The sequence below is a fragment of the Callithrix jacchus genome, chromosome 13, assembly GCF_049354715.1.
Source record: "Callithrix jacchus isolate 240 chromosome 13, calJac240_pri, whole genome shotgun sequence".
NCBI classification, from domain to species: domain Eukaryota; kingdom Metazoa; phylum Chordata; class Mammalia; order Primates; family Cebidae; genus Callithrix; species Callithrix jacchus.
This window is the reverse complement of record NC_133514.1, coordinates 13,021,193-13,034,926: the sequence shown is the minus strand read 5'-3', so window position 1 is coordinate 13,034,926 and position 13,734 is coordinate 13,021,193. Positions and strand designations below refer to the sequence as shown.

Sequence of the window (13,734 nt, the reverse complement as noted above, 5' to 3'; positions counted from 1 at the left end):
TCTTCCAATTTTTTATTGTGTTAAAATATACGTAACACAATGTATCATCTTAATCACTTTTAAGTGTATAGTTCAGTGGTATTAGATGCATTCATAATGTGCAACCATCACCACTGTCCTTCTCTAGAACTCTTTCAACTTGTCAAACTGAAACTCTGTGCCCACTAAATACTAACTCTCCATTCCATGCCCCTGGCAGTCCCCACTCCACTCTGCCTCCAATTCTCACTACTCTGTGTGCCTCCTATAGGCACATACAATATTTCTTACTTATCTCATACTAAAGAAATAGGCCTCTATTCTGAGTTTTTGCTTTTTTTCTATTGCTATTTCAATGGGGAAAGTTTTCCTCTCTTTTGTTTGTTTTTATTATTTACATACAATAAAGTCTCCCAATTTAAAGTGTATAATTGGATGAATTTTGGTAATTAGTATAGAATTGTGTAATGCCATCACAATCAGAGCGTATTCATGTTGAGGCTTTATTATGTATATAATATGAGCTTTATTAGATATGCACACATATATACATACAGTATGTCAGTATGTGTATTACATGATTTAAAGCCTTAGCATACATAGAAATGCATATATGCATATGCATAGATATGTATGTATATGTATGCATATATATGTATATGTATATATAATAAAAAATATCCAAAGACACATACCTAAATATAAAGCTTTAACATAAATATATGTAGTTGGGGTATATATAAACACACATATGTTTATACTACACATATGTATTGATATTAAGGCTGTATGTTATATAAATTATACATGTAGGCTGGGCGAGGTGGCTTATACCTGTAATTCCAGCACTTTGGGAGGCTGAGGTGGGTGGATCATTTGACATCTGGAGTTCTAGACCAGCCTGGCTAACATGATGAAACCCTGCCTCTACTAAAAAAAATGAAAAAAAAAAAAAAAATAGCCGGGGGTGGTGGCTGGCACTTGTACTCCCAGCTACTCAGGAGGCTGAAGCAGGAGAATTGCTTGAGCCCAGGAGGTGGAGGTTACAGTGAGCTCAGGTTGTGCCACTGCACTCCAGCCTGGGCAACAGAGTGAGACTCCATCTCAAAAAATAAAATTAATAAAAGCTAAATAAATTATAAATGTATGTATGACACACTGTGTTACACATTACATAAACAATATTAAATATGTAAAGTATAAATATATATAATACCATATAAAATATGTTTATGTAAACTATAGCGGGTAAATGATAGGTCCTTAACGTGAGTATATGTATAGATGTATCCATGGGTGTAACATATACATACACAGAGACCTGTTAGATTATTATTTGTTTGATGATTACAAAGGAATCTCATAGTGTTTGACTCCTGCCATCCTCCATTAAAATACTACCTGGACAAGCTCTCCTTTAAGAAATGTGATGTCATTCTTTTTTTTTTCTAAATTTGAATTTCCATTCCACTTCCCACATAGCCTTTTCTCATCTATATTTTTATCCTTGAAAGTCTTTTGCTGGTCACCCTACCATAATGCACAAAAAGGATAGACCTAAACTGATATTTTTATTTCCTATGACCATTGAACAAGCATTTAATCATTTCTTCTGATGAAGTTGTCATCAGTAGTAGTAATACAAATTGGTCAAAACAGTAATACGTATTTCCAGTGACTAAATCCTTATTAAATAGGACGTTAGATTTAAGTTAGAAATGCATTCCTTATTGAAATAGTTGGCCTTTTTACTCCGGTTAGTTTATGTGACTAAGTTTGGTTTCTACTCACTGCTAGAATCAATTCTGTTTCTTGATGACACTGCAGAGGAAACTTGTTTGCATAAAAAGCAGAGCCAGGCTTGGTGGTTCACCCCTGTAATCCCAGCACTTTGGGAGGCTAAGGTGGGTGGATAGTTTGAGTCCAGGAGTTTGAGACCAGGCTGGGCAACATGGTGAAACCCTGTCTCTGTAGAAAATACAAAAATTAGCTGGTCATGGTGGCACATGCCTGTGGTCTCAGCTACTGGAGAGGCTGAGGCGGGAGGATTGCTTGAGCCTGGGAGGTCCAGGCTGCAGTGAGCTGAGCTGTGATTGCGCCATTGCCCAGTTGTTTGAGGCTGCAGTGAACGGTGATTTTGCCAATGCCCTCTAACCTGGAAGACAGAGTGAGTCTCTGTCTCCAAAAATAAAGTAGATGGAAATGGAAATAATTGTATTACTGTACTGTCAGTTAATTCTTTGAGCTCATTCTGAGCCAAAAATCCTATTCTGATTTACTGTCAAAAATAATTTTTAATGCTCTATCCACATGCAATTCAGTGAGATCTCCTTGGGCTCGAGGGAAAGGAAAAATGCTGGAAAGCCCCTGACTTTGCAAAAGCGAATTTTACTCGGTCCTCCCAGTTATATGTTGGTTCAGCCCTAGCACCGGGATTGGGTTTGGTGCCCCAGGAAACACATCACGGTAAGGTTAGGATGGCTGAGGGAGTCCTTGTCTTTTTATAAAGTGGAGGAAGGGATCCTGGGGAAAGGAAGAGCCTGTCCCTCCCTCGCAGGCAAGGGCTCAGGCAGATCAGCTGCAGAAAAGAGGGCCTGGTGAATACCTGGAAATCAATTCCTTTAAAACTGTTAATGCCCTTGTACTAAGGAGGAAGTATTCTTATTCCTCCATTTGAAGACCACCTTTTTTTTTTTTTTTTTAAATTTTGTGATGGAGTCTCACTCTGTCACCCAGGCTAGAGTGCAGTGGTGCAATCTGGACTCACTGTAACCTCTGCCTCCTGGGTTCAGGCAAGTCTCCTGTCTCAGCCTCCTGAGTAGCTAGAATTACAGGTGCACGCCACCATGCCTGGCTAACTTTTAAATTTTTAGTAGAGATGAACTTTCACCATGTTGGCCAGGCTGATCTCGAACTCCTGACCTCAAGCGCTCCACCCACCTCAGCCTCCCAAAGTGCTGGGATTACAGGCCTGATGCATTGTGCCTGGCGTGAAGACCACTATTCTTTGAAACCCCTAATCTCTTCCACTTTACTAGACAGTGTTCTCCAATCTCCTCTCAGCAGGATGGTTTCAGGCAGAAGCTGGTTTCTGGGCTTTCCTCTCTGGGGCAGGGCTGAGGAGGCTGCCATTGCAGGCTGCCCATAGGACTGAGACACGTGGTTGACAGCTCCTTCCCGTAGCTAAAAATGCATGCTAAAGAATTTGGTTGCTCAGTAGACAGGCATTACGCAGTGAATAGACCCCTGGGAAAAGAGGAAGAAAATAAGTGAGAAAACTGCTGTCTCTTCATCCTTCAGAAATACACGTGGGCCCTGACCAGGTGACACCTTCTTCACCAGTGACAGAACGACCATTGGTGAAGACACACTTGACAGGCAGGGCTAGAGAAGGAGCAGAGAGAAGGACCCGGCTTTGGTGGGCTGTCGTGGTCTGCTTGGGCTGCCCTAATGAAATACCACAGGCTGGGTGGCTTCAACATTCAGCATTTATCGTCTCACCATTCTAGAGGCTGGACGTTTGGGATCAGGGTGCCAGCATGGTCACTTTATGGTAGGGACCCTCTCCCTGGCTTGCCAGTGGCTGCCTCTCATTGTGTGCCCATGTGGCCTTTCCTTGGTGAGTGCACGGGCAGAGACAGAATCTTTCTCTCCATCTTTGTTTGTTTGTTTGAGACAGGGTCTTGCTGTGTCACCTAGGCTGGAGTGAAGTGGTGTGATCATGGCTCACTGAAGCCTCAGTCTCCTGGACTCAGCTGATCTTTCTGCCTTAGCCCCCAAAACAGCGAAGCCCACAGGTGTGCGCCAAGACCGGCTAATTTTTTAAATTTTCTTAAGGTGACTGGGGGCGGGGGTCTCACTGTGTTGCTTCCCTTTTCTTATAAAGCTGCCAATCAGCACCAATTTTTATCAAATTAGGATCCTAGCCAATGACCTCATCTAACCTTAATTAACTCCTACAAGCTCTATCAATAATTAGTCACATTGGGGGTTAGGGTTTGATATGGTTTGGTTGTGTCCCCACCCAAATCTCATCTTGAACTGTAGCTCCCATTATTCCTATGTGTTGTGGGAGGGACCCAGGGGGAGGAAATTGAATCATGGGGGTGGGTCTTTCCCTTGCTGTTCTTGTGATAGTGAGTCTCATGAGATCTGATGGTTTTATAAAGAGGAATTCCCTTCCACAAGCTCTCTGTCTTTGCCTGCCACCAACCATGTAAGACATGACTTGCTCTTCCTTGCTTTCCACCATGATTATGAGGCCTGCCCAGCCATGTGAACTGTGAGTCTATTAAACCTCTTTCCTTTATAAATTACCCTTACCTTTATAAAGTCTCAGGTATGCCTTTATCAGCAATGTGAGAATGGACTAATCCAGGGTTTCAACATATGAATTTTGGGGTACAATTCACTGGTTCACTGAGAATCAGGATATAAGGCGTCTGACCCTGCCACTAAGTGGCTGTGATCCTAATGGACTTGCTTGGTTTTCTGGGTTTCAAGGCAGGCATGTGTGATTATGGGGAAATGCCGACCCATTTGTGGTTATATCTACAAGATTCTGTGTTGAGAAGCAAATTGCATTCTGTTCACTGTGTTGTTTACCATGACAGAGTTGAAGATAACATTCGAGTTTTGTTTTGCTTTTTTTTTGAGACAGGGTCTTGCTCTGTCACCCAGGCTGGTGTGCAGTGGTGTGATAACAGCTTATTGCAACCTCCACCTTCTGGGCTCCAGCAGTCCTCCCACCTCAGCCTCCTGAGTGGTTGGGACTACAGGCATGTGCCACCATGCCCAGCTAATTTCTGTAATTTTTTGTAGACATGGAGTTTTACCATGTTGCCCAGGCTGGTCTTGAACTCCTGGGCTCAACCTGTCCATCTGCCTTGCCCTCCCAAAGTGCTGGGATTATAGATGTGAGCAACTGTGCTTGGTCAACAAAATATTTTAAAAATAACCATTGAAAGAGAGTTGGGCATTAACATGAAAAGTCTAATTTAAGGCATTAACAAGAAAAGTTTAATTTTCAGAGACCCCCGCCAACCCCGTATAAGTCAGGTTTTACAGTATACCAGCCCCAGAAAGATGACAAAAAGGACCAAAAACTCTGTGTAGGGTTGGGTTCTTTAAAGGAAAATAATAAGCCCAAAGTCTGAATTTGAGTTTGTAAACTGACCTCTCAGCCCCCACCAGGGCAGAAAGAAGACAGGTGGCCCACAGAAAAATGGTGAGCATCTCATCTGTAAAATCAATTTTTACAGCGGCGGTTCCGGGAGACACAGGCCATCCTCTTTCTGGGGTCTTTTTCTTTCTTTCTTTTGAGATGGAGTCTTGCTCTGTTGCCTGGGCTGGAGTACGGTGGCGTGATCTCAGCTCACTGCGACCTCCACCTTCCGGATTCTCCTGGTAGCTGGGATTACAGGCACACGCCACCACACCTGGCTGATTTTTGTATTTTTAGCAGAGACAGGGTTTCATCATGTTGGTCAGGCTGGTCTTGAACCCCTGACCTGAGGTGATCCACCCACCTTGGCCTCCCAAAGTGCTTGGATTATAGGCCTGAGCCACTGTGCCCGGCCTCTGGGGTCTTTTTCATTTTGAGTAAGCAAACACCTAAAGTACTTTTTTTCATGTAGAATGAGTGGTGGAAAATGATGTGAGTTTTGACAGGTCTGAATATTTTTTTTTTTTAATATTGATTCTTGAACTGTATCAGATGATTCTTTAACTATAGAATCCAGAATTCAAAATATTCCTTTCCTCAGGCATTTGAAGATACTGTTCCATTGTCTTCCAGCAACCAGTATTGTTGATGAAATTTGATGGCAGTTTAATTCCCTTTGCTTTTTATAAACATCTCCCCCACTGGAAGCTTTCAAAGTTTCCCAGCGTTCTGAAATTTCACAAGAATGCAACACCATTATGTCTTCTTTTAAATTCACTCTGTACAGCAGTCAGTGGCCATTATAATCTGAAGATGAGTTCCTCTTCAGCTCAGGGCCTTTTTCTCTCATATCTTTGCTTATTTCCTCCCATTCCTCCTTTTTCTCATTTGGAATTCCGGTGAAAGGAATGTTGACTACCTGACGCTATCATCCTGGAGCCTTTTCTCTCACATTTACCTATTTTTATCTATTTCCTTCTTATTCTGAAAGTTTTCCTTAACTTTCTTTATTTTATTTATTTTATTTTTTTTGAGAGGGAGTCTCACTCTGTCGCCCAAGCTGGAGTACAGTGGTGCCATCTTGGCTTACCACAGCCTCCACCTCCTGGGTTCAAGTGATTCTCCTGCCTCAGCCTCCTGAGTAGCTGGGATTACAGGTGCCTGCCACCACCATGCCTGACTAGTTTTTATATTTTTGGTAGAGATGGGGGTTTTGCCATGTTGGTCAGGCTAGTCCCAAACTCCTGACTTCAGGTGATCTGCCCACCTCGGCCTTCCAAAGTCCTGCGGTTATAGGCGTGAGCCACTGCGCCCGGCCACCTTTACTTTCATATCTCAAGCTCAGTCTTTACTTGTGTGCATTTTTTTTTTTTTTTTTGAGATAGGGTCTTGCTCTGTCACCCAGGCTGGAGTACAGTGGTGTGACCATGGCTCACTCCAGTCCCAGCCTCCTGGGCTCAAGCGATCCTCCCACCTCAGCCTCCCAAGTAGTTGGGATCACAGGCACATGCCACCACACCTAGCTAATTTTTGTATTTCTTGTAGAGATTTGGTCTTACCCTATTTCCCAGGGCTCAAACTCCTAGGCTCCAGCAGTCTGCCCATCTCGACCTCCCAAAGTGCTGGGATTGCAGGTGTGAGCCACTGTGCCTGGTCTACTTGTATACATTTTAAGGAAGGCAGTCCTTCTATTTAATTTTTTTTTATTTTTTATTTTTTGCCCTGTAATCATACCTTAATTACCAAGTACTCTTTTATTCTTTTCTGGATGAGTGTTCTGTTTAGCTGGAGGGCAAAAGCTGAATGTGTTTAGGACACTGGAGGTCCCAACTCTTCCAGGTTTAATGAATTACCCTAATGATCGTGGGGGTGCCCTCCACCCAGTTAGAAGCTTCCATGGACTTCTTTTGAAGACCTGGCCTTCCCGGTGGCTTTTGAGTCTGCAGTTTTCTTGTCTGCTTCTTTGTCAGTCTCATCCTGATGCTTTCTGCCCGCTGGGTGTTTTTAAGATTTCTGGCCTGCTGATGGCAGCCTTTCTTATTTTTGTACCTCTTATTATTTCATTCTTTTTTAAAATATCTGTTTCATCATTTCAATGGTCCTTGAATAGGAGAAGAGAGAGATCTTAGGTGTAAGGCAAGAAATGTCAGACTAGCCTGACCAAAAAAAAAAAAAAAAAAATTTCTTTTTTTCTGGCACCCAGGCTGGCTTGCAGTAGTGTGATGATGGCTCACGACATCCTCAAGCTGGGCTCCAGTGATCCTCCTGCCTCAGTCCTCCGAGTAGCTGGGACCACAGGCATGTACCACCATGGCTGGCTAATTTTTTTTGATGGAGACAAGCTCCTGGACTCAAGTAGTCCTCCCACCTCACCCTCACAAAGTGCTGGGATTACAGGTGTGCTCACACCCAGCCACTCTTTTTGTTTGTTTGTTTGTTTGTTTGTTTGTTTGTTTGTTTTGAGAGGGAGTTTCGCTCTTGTTACTACCCAGGCTGGAGTGCAATGGCGCGATCTCGGCTCACCGCAACCTCTGCCTCCTGGGTTCAGGCAATTCTCCTGCCTCAGCCTCCTGAGTAGCTGGGATTACAGGCATGCGCCACCATGCCCAGCTAATTTTTTGTATTTTTAGTAGAGATGTGGTTTCACCACGTTGACCAGGATGGTCTTGATCTCTTGACCTCGTGATCCACCCGCCTCGGCCTCCCAAAGTGCTGGGATTACAGGCTTGAGCCACCGCGCCCGGCCTGTTTGTTTTTTGAGACACAGTTTCACTCTGTTGCCCAGGCTGGAGTACAGTGATGCAGTCTTGGCTCACTGAAACCTCTGCTTCCCAAGTTCAAGCGATTCTCGTGCCTCAGCCTCCCTAGTAGCTGGGATTATAGGCACATGCCACCATGCCCAGCTAATTTTTGTTTTATTAGTCGAGATGGGGTTTCACCATGTTGACCAGGCTGGTCTCAAACTCCTGGCCTCAGGTAATCTGCCCGCCTTGGCCTCCCAAAGTGCTGGGATTACAGGTATGAGTCACCATGTCCAGCCCCAGCCACTCCTTTCTTAATAAAATTGTATTCCAGTTTTCTCCTCCTGCCTTTGACTCCCTGGTTTATCTCCTTACTTTGCATGAAAGTCCCTATGGCAATGCATCCTGGACAGTCCTCCTGGCTGACTTGACTTGAAGGCGTGGGAGCTCCCTTAGCTGGTTGGTCTGTTGACCCAGACACCAGATCCTCTGGGGTGAAAAGCAGGAAAGACTTTGGTTGTGCTAATGGCACTCCTCCATTGTTTACCTGTCAGAGATAAATTGCACTGGGCAAGTTAAGTAGGCAAAGAAGACTTTTTTTAAAGACTGTTGCATTGGGGGTCAAGCCTCAACTCTGAATGTAACTGGCAGCTGGGGATTTGTAGACAATGGACAGGGTGCAAACGCCCGTGGATTTAAAGGTAATGTGAGGAACTTGGCAAAGTAACAAGGGTAGGGGAGTCTTGCAGAACCAGATTCAGCAGGCCAAGGATGAGGCCCAGTCAAGAAGAGCACTCAGGCTGGGCGTGGTGGCTCACGCCTGTAATCCCAGAACTTTGGGAGGTTGAGCCAGGTGGGTCATGAGGTCAGGAGTTCAAGATCAGCCTGGCCAATATGGTGAAACCCCATTTCTACTAGTAATACAAAAATTAGCCGGGCATGGTGGTGGGCATCTGTCATCCCAGTTGCTCAGGAAGCTGAGGCAGGAGAATTGCTTAAACCCGAGAGGCGGAGGTTGTAGTGAGCTGAGATTGCGCCACTGCACTCCAGCCTGGGCAACACAGCAAGACTCCATCTCAAAAAAAAAAAAAAAAAAAAAAAGTGCTCAGAGGAGCCTGACTCAAGTTTGGTGAAGGACAGGGAGTCACTGTTGGCCCCTCCTTCATTCAAGTTACTATAAATATTTCTGTTCAACACTCTGCCTCCTGGTCAAGTGGCCACCCTCCTCACTAGACTTGATAGCTCAGGCCTCTGATATTTCTTTGTTTTGCATGTTCTGATTGGTGAGGTTCCCTTAAAGGTTACTCGGCTCTAATGCTTTGGCGAGCAGAATCAAATTGTGTTTAAGCCCAGGCTTTGGAATCGGAAGCACTTGGGTTCAGATCTTGTCTCTGCCACTTATTAGCCATGCGATTTTGGGCTGACCTTAAGAATGTTTTCTTCCCTTGGCCAGGCATGGTGGCTCACGCCCCAAATCTCAGCACTTTTTGGGGTTGAGACAGGAGAATCTCAAGCCTGGGAGTTCAAGACCAGCCTGGGGAAGATGGTGAGACATGGTCTTTACAAAATAAAACTGAAAAAATTAGATGGGCATGGTGGCATGTACTTGTAGTGCCAGCTACTTGGGAGGCTGAGGTGAGAGGATTGCTTGAGCCCAGGAGTGCAGTGAAGTATGATTGCACCACTGCACTCCAGCAAAGAGTGAGATCCTGTCTCAAAGAAAGAGCAAAGAAAAAGCATGCTTTCTTTCCAGAGTCGTTAACTATTGATGTTACTATCATTGTTCACTAAATGAAAACTGTTAATTTTTGCATTTCATTGTCCCAGCCTCACACCACATAGTTTTCCTGAAGCCAGCCCCAACATACTTCCTAGATCATGGCTAATGTACAAGTTCAATTAGGCTTGGCCCTCCGGCAAGCATCAATATGTGCCAGTAACCAGTAGCGTACGCTTGTTTCCTTTCATAAAAGCAGAATCTCTCTCTCTTTCTTTCTCTCTCTCTCTCTCTCTTTTTTTTGAGACAGAGTCTTACTCTGTTGCCCAGACTGGAGTGCAGTCGTGCAATGTCAACTCACTGCAACCTCCACCTCCTGGGTTTAAGTGATTCTTCTGCCTCAGCCTCCTGAGTAGCGGGGACTACAGGTGTGTGCCACCATGCCCAGCTAATTTTTGTATTGTTAATAGAGATGGGATTTCACCGTCTTGGCCAGGCTGGTCTCAAACTCTCGACCTCAAGTGATCCACCTGCCTTGGCCTGCCCAAAATGCTGGGATTACAGGTAGAAGTCACCATGCCCGTCCTGATAGAAGCACATCTCTGAGGCCCTCTATGGTACCTCTATTACTCTGAAAAACATTCTGGGGCTTCTTCAACTCCCATTACACTAACTATGGGGAAAATCTCTCAACTGTATTCCAATAGCTGCATGTATCAAGGCCACTGGAACACTTTTTTAATGGCATAATTATTACAGCAGTTACCTACATCAGTCCTTAAGTGGAGTGTGGTGTTAATGTTACGCAGCTTCGCTGCTCTGTCATGCCTATCATCAAACGCTTCTCGTCAAGTTACCATTTCCTTCGTAAAGCTATTACCCTATTAGATTAATTGATGTGTCCTCTGTAGCCTCTTTCCTTTCAAAAGTATGTCTGAGAGCTTTCAGAAGTTTGAGAAGGGATGTGTGTGTTTTGCAAAATAAGGGGAAAATGTGGGGCAGAAAGCCCTGTCTTTTTTTTTTTTTTTGAGTCGGAGTCTCTTTGTCACCAGGCTAGAGTACAATGGCACAGTCTCAGCTCACTGCAACCTCTGCCTCCCAGGTTCAAGCTATTCTCCTGTCTCAGGCTCCCAAGCAGCTGGGACTACAGGCATCTGCCACCACACCCAGCTAACTTTGTATTTTTAGTAGAGACAGCATTTCACCATATTGGCCAGGATGGTCTTGATCGCTTGACCTCATCATCTGCCCGCCTCAGCCTCCCAAAGTGCTGGTATTACAGGTGTGAGCCACCATGCCCAGCCAAGTCCTGTCATTTTTATAGTAGTTCACACAGAAGCTTTAAGACAAACAACAGAAATAGAACAGGATCCCCACAAATTATGGGGACTATTGATAGTGTTTCCACTTTTGATAATATCTCTTAACTTCTCTGTTCTCAGGTATTAGGCAAGAAAAATTAGCATCACCCAGAGTATTACAATGGGTGTCTAAATCAACATGTGTTCCCCTCCAGCAAGCCTCAACCTTGACTTCACTTCCATTGAATCTGAATCACCTGTACTGAGATGCCAAGTTATAGATGTCCTTTAAAGGGACTTTGAGGCTGGGCAAGATGGCTCATGCCTGTGATCCCAGCACACTGGGAGGCTGATGCAGGTGGATCGCCTGAGGGCAGGAATTTGAGAGCAACCTGGGCAATGTGGCAAGACCCCATCTCTACTAAAAATTCAAAAACTGGCTGGGCATGGTGGTGTATGCCTGTGGTCCCGGCTGCTTGTGGGGCTGAGGCAGGAGGATCGCTTGAGCCAGGGAGGCAGAGGTTGCAGTGAGCCAAGATCACCCCACTGCACTCCAGCTTAGGCGGCAGGGTGAGTCTCTGTCTCATAAAAAAAAAAAAGTGGTGGGGGTCTTTGAGAGAGATTGCTAGGAATAGTGCTAATTTTTAGTGAGGTAGAAATTAAAGCAGCAAACAGTGATTTAGAAAGAATTTTTGGTCCAGTGCTGTATTGAGGGATTGCCAGAGAAGCAGATCCAATCGAGTATGTGGGTGTATAAGGAGATTATTATAGAATTGACTCACATGATTATGAAAGCTGACAAGTCCCAGGATTTGCAGTTGGATGACCAGAGACCCAGGAGAGCCAGTGGAATAAGTTCCGGTTTGAGAGCCAGCAGGCTTGAGACTCAGGAAGAGCCAATGTCTCAGTTCAAGTCTGAAGGCAGAAAAAAGCTGAGGTTCCAGCTCAACCGTGAGGCAGGAGGAGTTCTTTTGTGCTCAGCCATTTGGTTCTAGGCAGGTCTTCTACTGTTCGAATGAGGCCCAACCATAGCAGGCTGTACTCAGTCACTCAATTCCAACATTAATGTCATTCCCAGACACCTGAATATAACATCTGACCCAACGTTTGGACACTCCTGACCCAATCAAGTTGACACATAAAATTAGCCATCACCAAGTGCCTCCTCCTCAATATCATTTTGGTATTGGGTAGCCCCTTAAACTTTCTGAAACATAAAGGGGGAGAGAATAAAATGAGAGCAAATCTTCACTCCCTTTCCTGACAGAACCATAGCTTCAGTTTTACTTTTTAAAATGTAATTACATTAATTAATTGATTTATTGAGATGGAGTCTCGCTCTGTTACCCAGGCTGGAGTGCAGTGGCATGATCTCGGCTCACTGCAGCTTCCGCCTCATGGGTAGAAGTGATTCTCCTGCCTCAGCCTTCTGAGTAGTTGGGATTACAGGTGTGCACTACCACACCTGGCTAATTTTTTATACTTTTGGTAGACACAGGGTTTCACCGGGGTTGGCCAGCCTGATCTTGAACTCCTGACCTTGGGTGATTTGCCCACCTCGGCCTCCCAAAGTGCTGGGATTACAGGCATGAGCCATTGTGCCTGGCCTAATTTTATTACTATTATTTTTTTAGATCAACTCTCTCTCTGTGGCCCAGGCTGGAGTGCAGCGGCATGATCTCGGCTCACTGCAACCTCTGCCTCCTGGGTTCAAGTGATGCTCATGCCTCAACCTCCAAGGTAGGTGGGATTACAGGCTGGCACCATCATGCTTGCCTAATTTTTGTATTTTTAGTAGAGATGGGGTTTCACCATGTTGGCCAGGCTGGTCTTGAACTCCCCACCTCAGGTGATCCTCAAGCCTTGGCCTTCCAAAGTGCTCGGATTACAGGCATAAACCACTATGCCCGGCCCATAGCTCCACAGCAGGCTTTACTCGGTCACTCAATTCCAATGTTAATATCATCCTCAGACACCTGAATAACATCTGACCCAATGTTTGGACACTCCTGACCCAATCAAGTTGACACATAAAATTAGCCTGTAAATGTTGGCCGCACGCTTTAATCAAACTCACCCCATGTTAACACATCAGTCACTAAACTAGGATAAAGGTTGAAATGCTTCCTTCCAGAGGCACCACTTTGTGAGGAAAAGGGAACCCCAGAAGAATAACATTGTGGGCACTGTACATAATTTCTTTATTGTACAGTGTGTTCAGCCTTTCTTGCAGTGATTTTTCAGAGATGAACAGAGTTTAAAATGTTAGAACTTATTTGGGAGGCTAAGGCCGGCAAAGGGCTTGAGCCCAGGACTTCGAGACAAGCCTGGGTAACATAGTGAGACCCTCGTCTCTACAAACAAAATAAAACAAAAACTTACCTTCCTTCACTTTTCAAGCATTTAGCTTTTACATACCCAGCTGACGTCTTCCTCCTGAAGTACCATGGAGGAGGTGGAGGGTGCTGAAGTGTGTAATTGTGATGACGGCTTTCCTTAGAACATGGTTTTCTAACCAGGTGTGGTGGCTCACACCTGCAATCCTGGCACTTTGGGAGGCGAAGGCAGGTGAATCACCTGAGGTCTGAGTTCAAGACCAGCCTGGCTAACAAGGTGAAACCCCATCTCTACTAAAAATACAAGAAATTAGCTGGGTATGGTGGTGCATGCCTGTAGTCCCAGCTACTCGGGAGGCTGTGGCAGGAGAATCGCTTGAATCTGGGAGGCAGAGGTTGCGGTAAGCCGAGATCGCACCACTGCACTCCAGCCTGGGCACTGTCTTAAAAAAATATATATGGTTTTTCTAAGGGAGAGCAGATTAGTTTCTCTTGG

At 44.9% G+C, this 13,734-nt stretch overlaps 1 protein-coding gene across 4 annotated transcripts in view; it reads left to right on the top strand.

Annotated features, from left to right (window-relative positions):
• Positions 1-13,734, top strand: part of EXTL3 (exostosin like glycosyltransferase 3) — a 133,139-nt gene that overhangs the window by 42,165 nt on the left and 77,240 nt on the right. The window contains exon 2 of one of the 4 annotated variants that reach the window (XM_078347117.1): positions 12,537-12,642. The exons of the other annotated variants lie outside the window; for them this stretch is intronic. The gene's annotated coding sequence lies outside the window, so the exon portion shown is untranslated. The remainder of the gene's footprint in view (positions 1-12,536; positions 12,643-13,734) is intronic. 4 annotated transcript variants of the gene reach the window in all.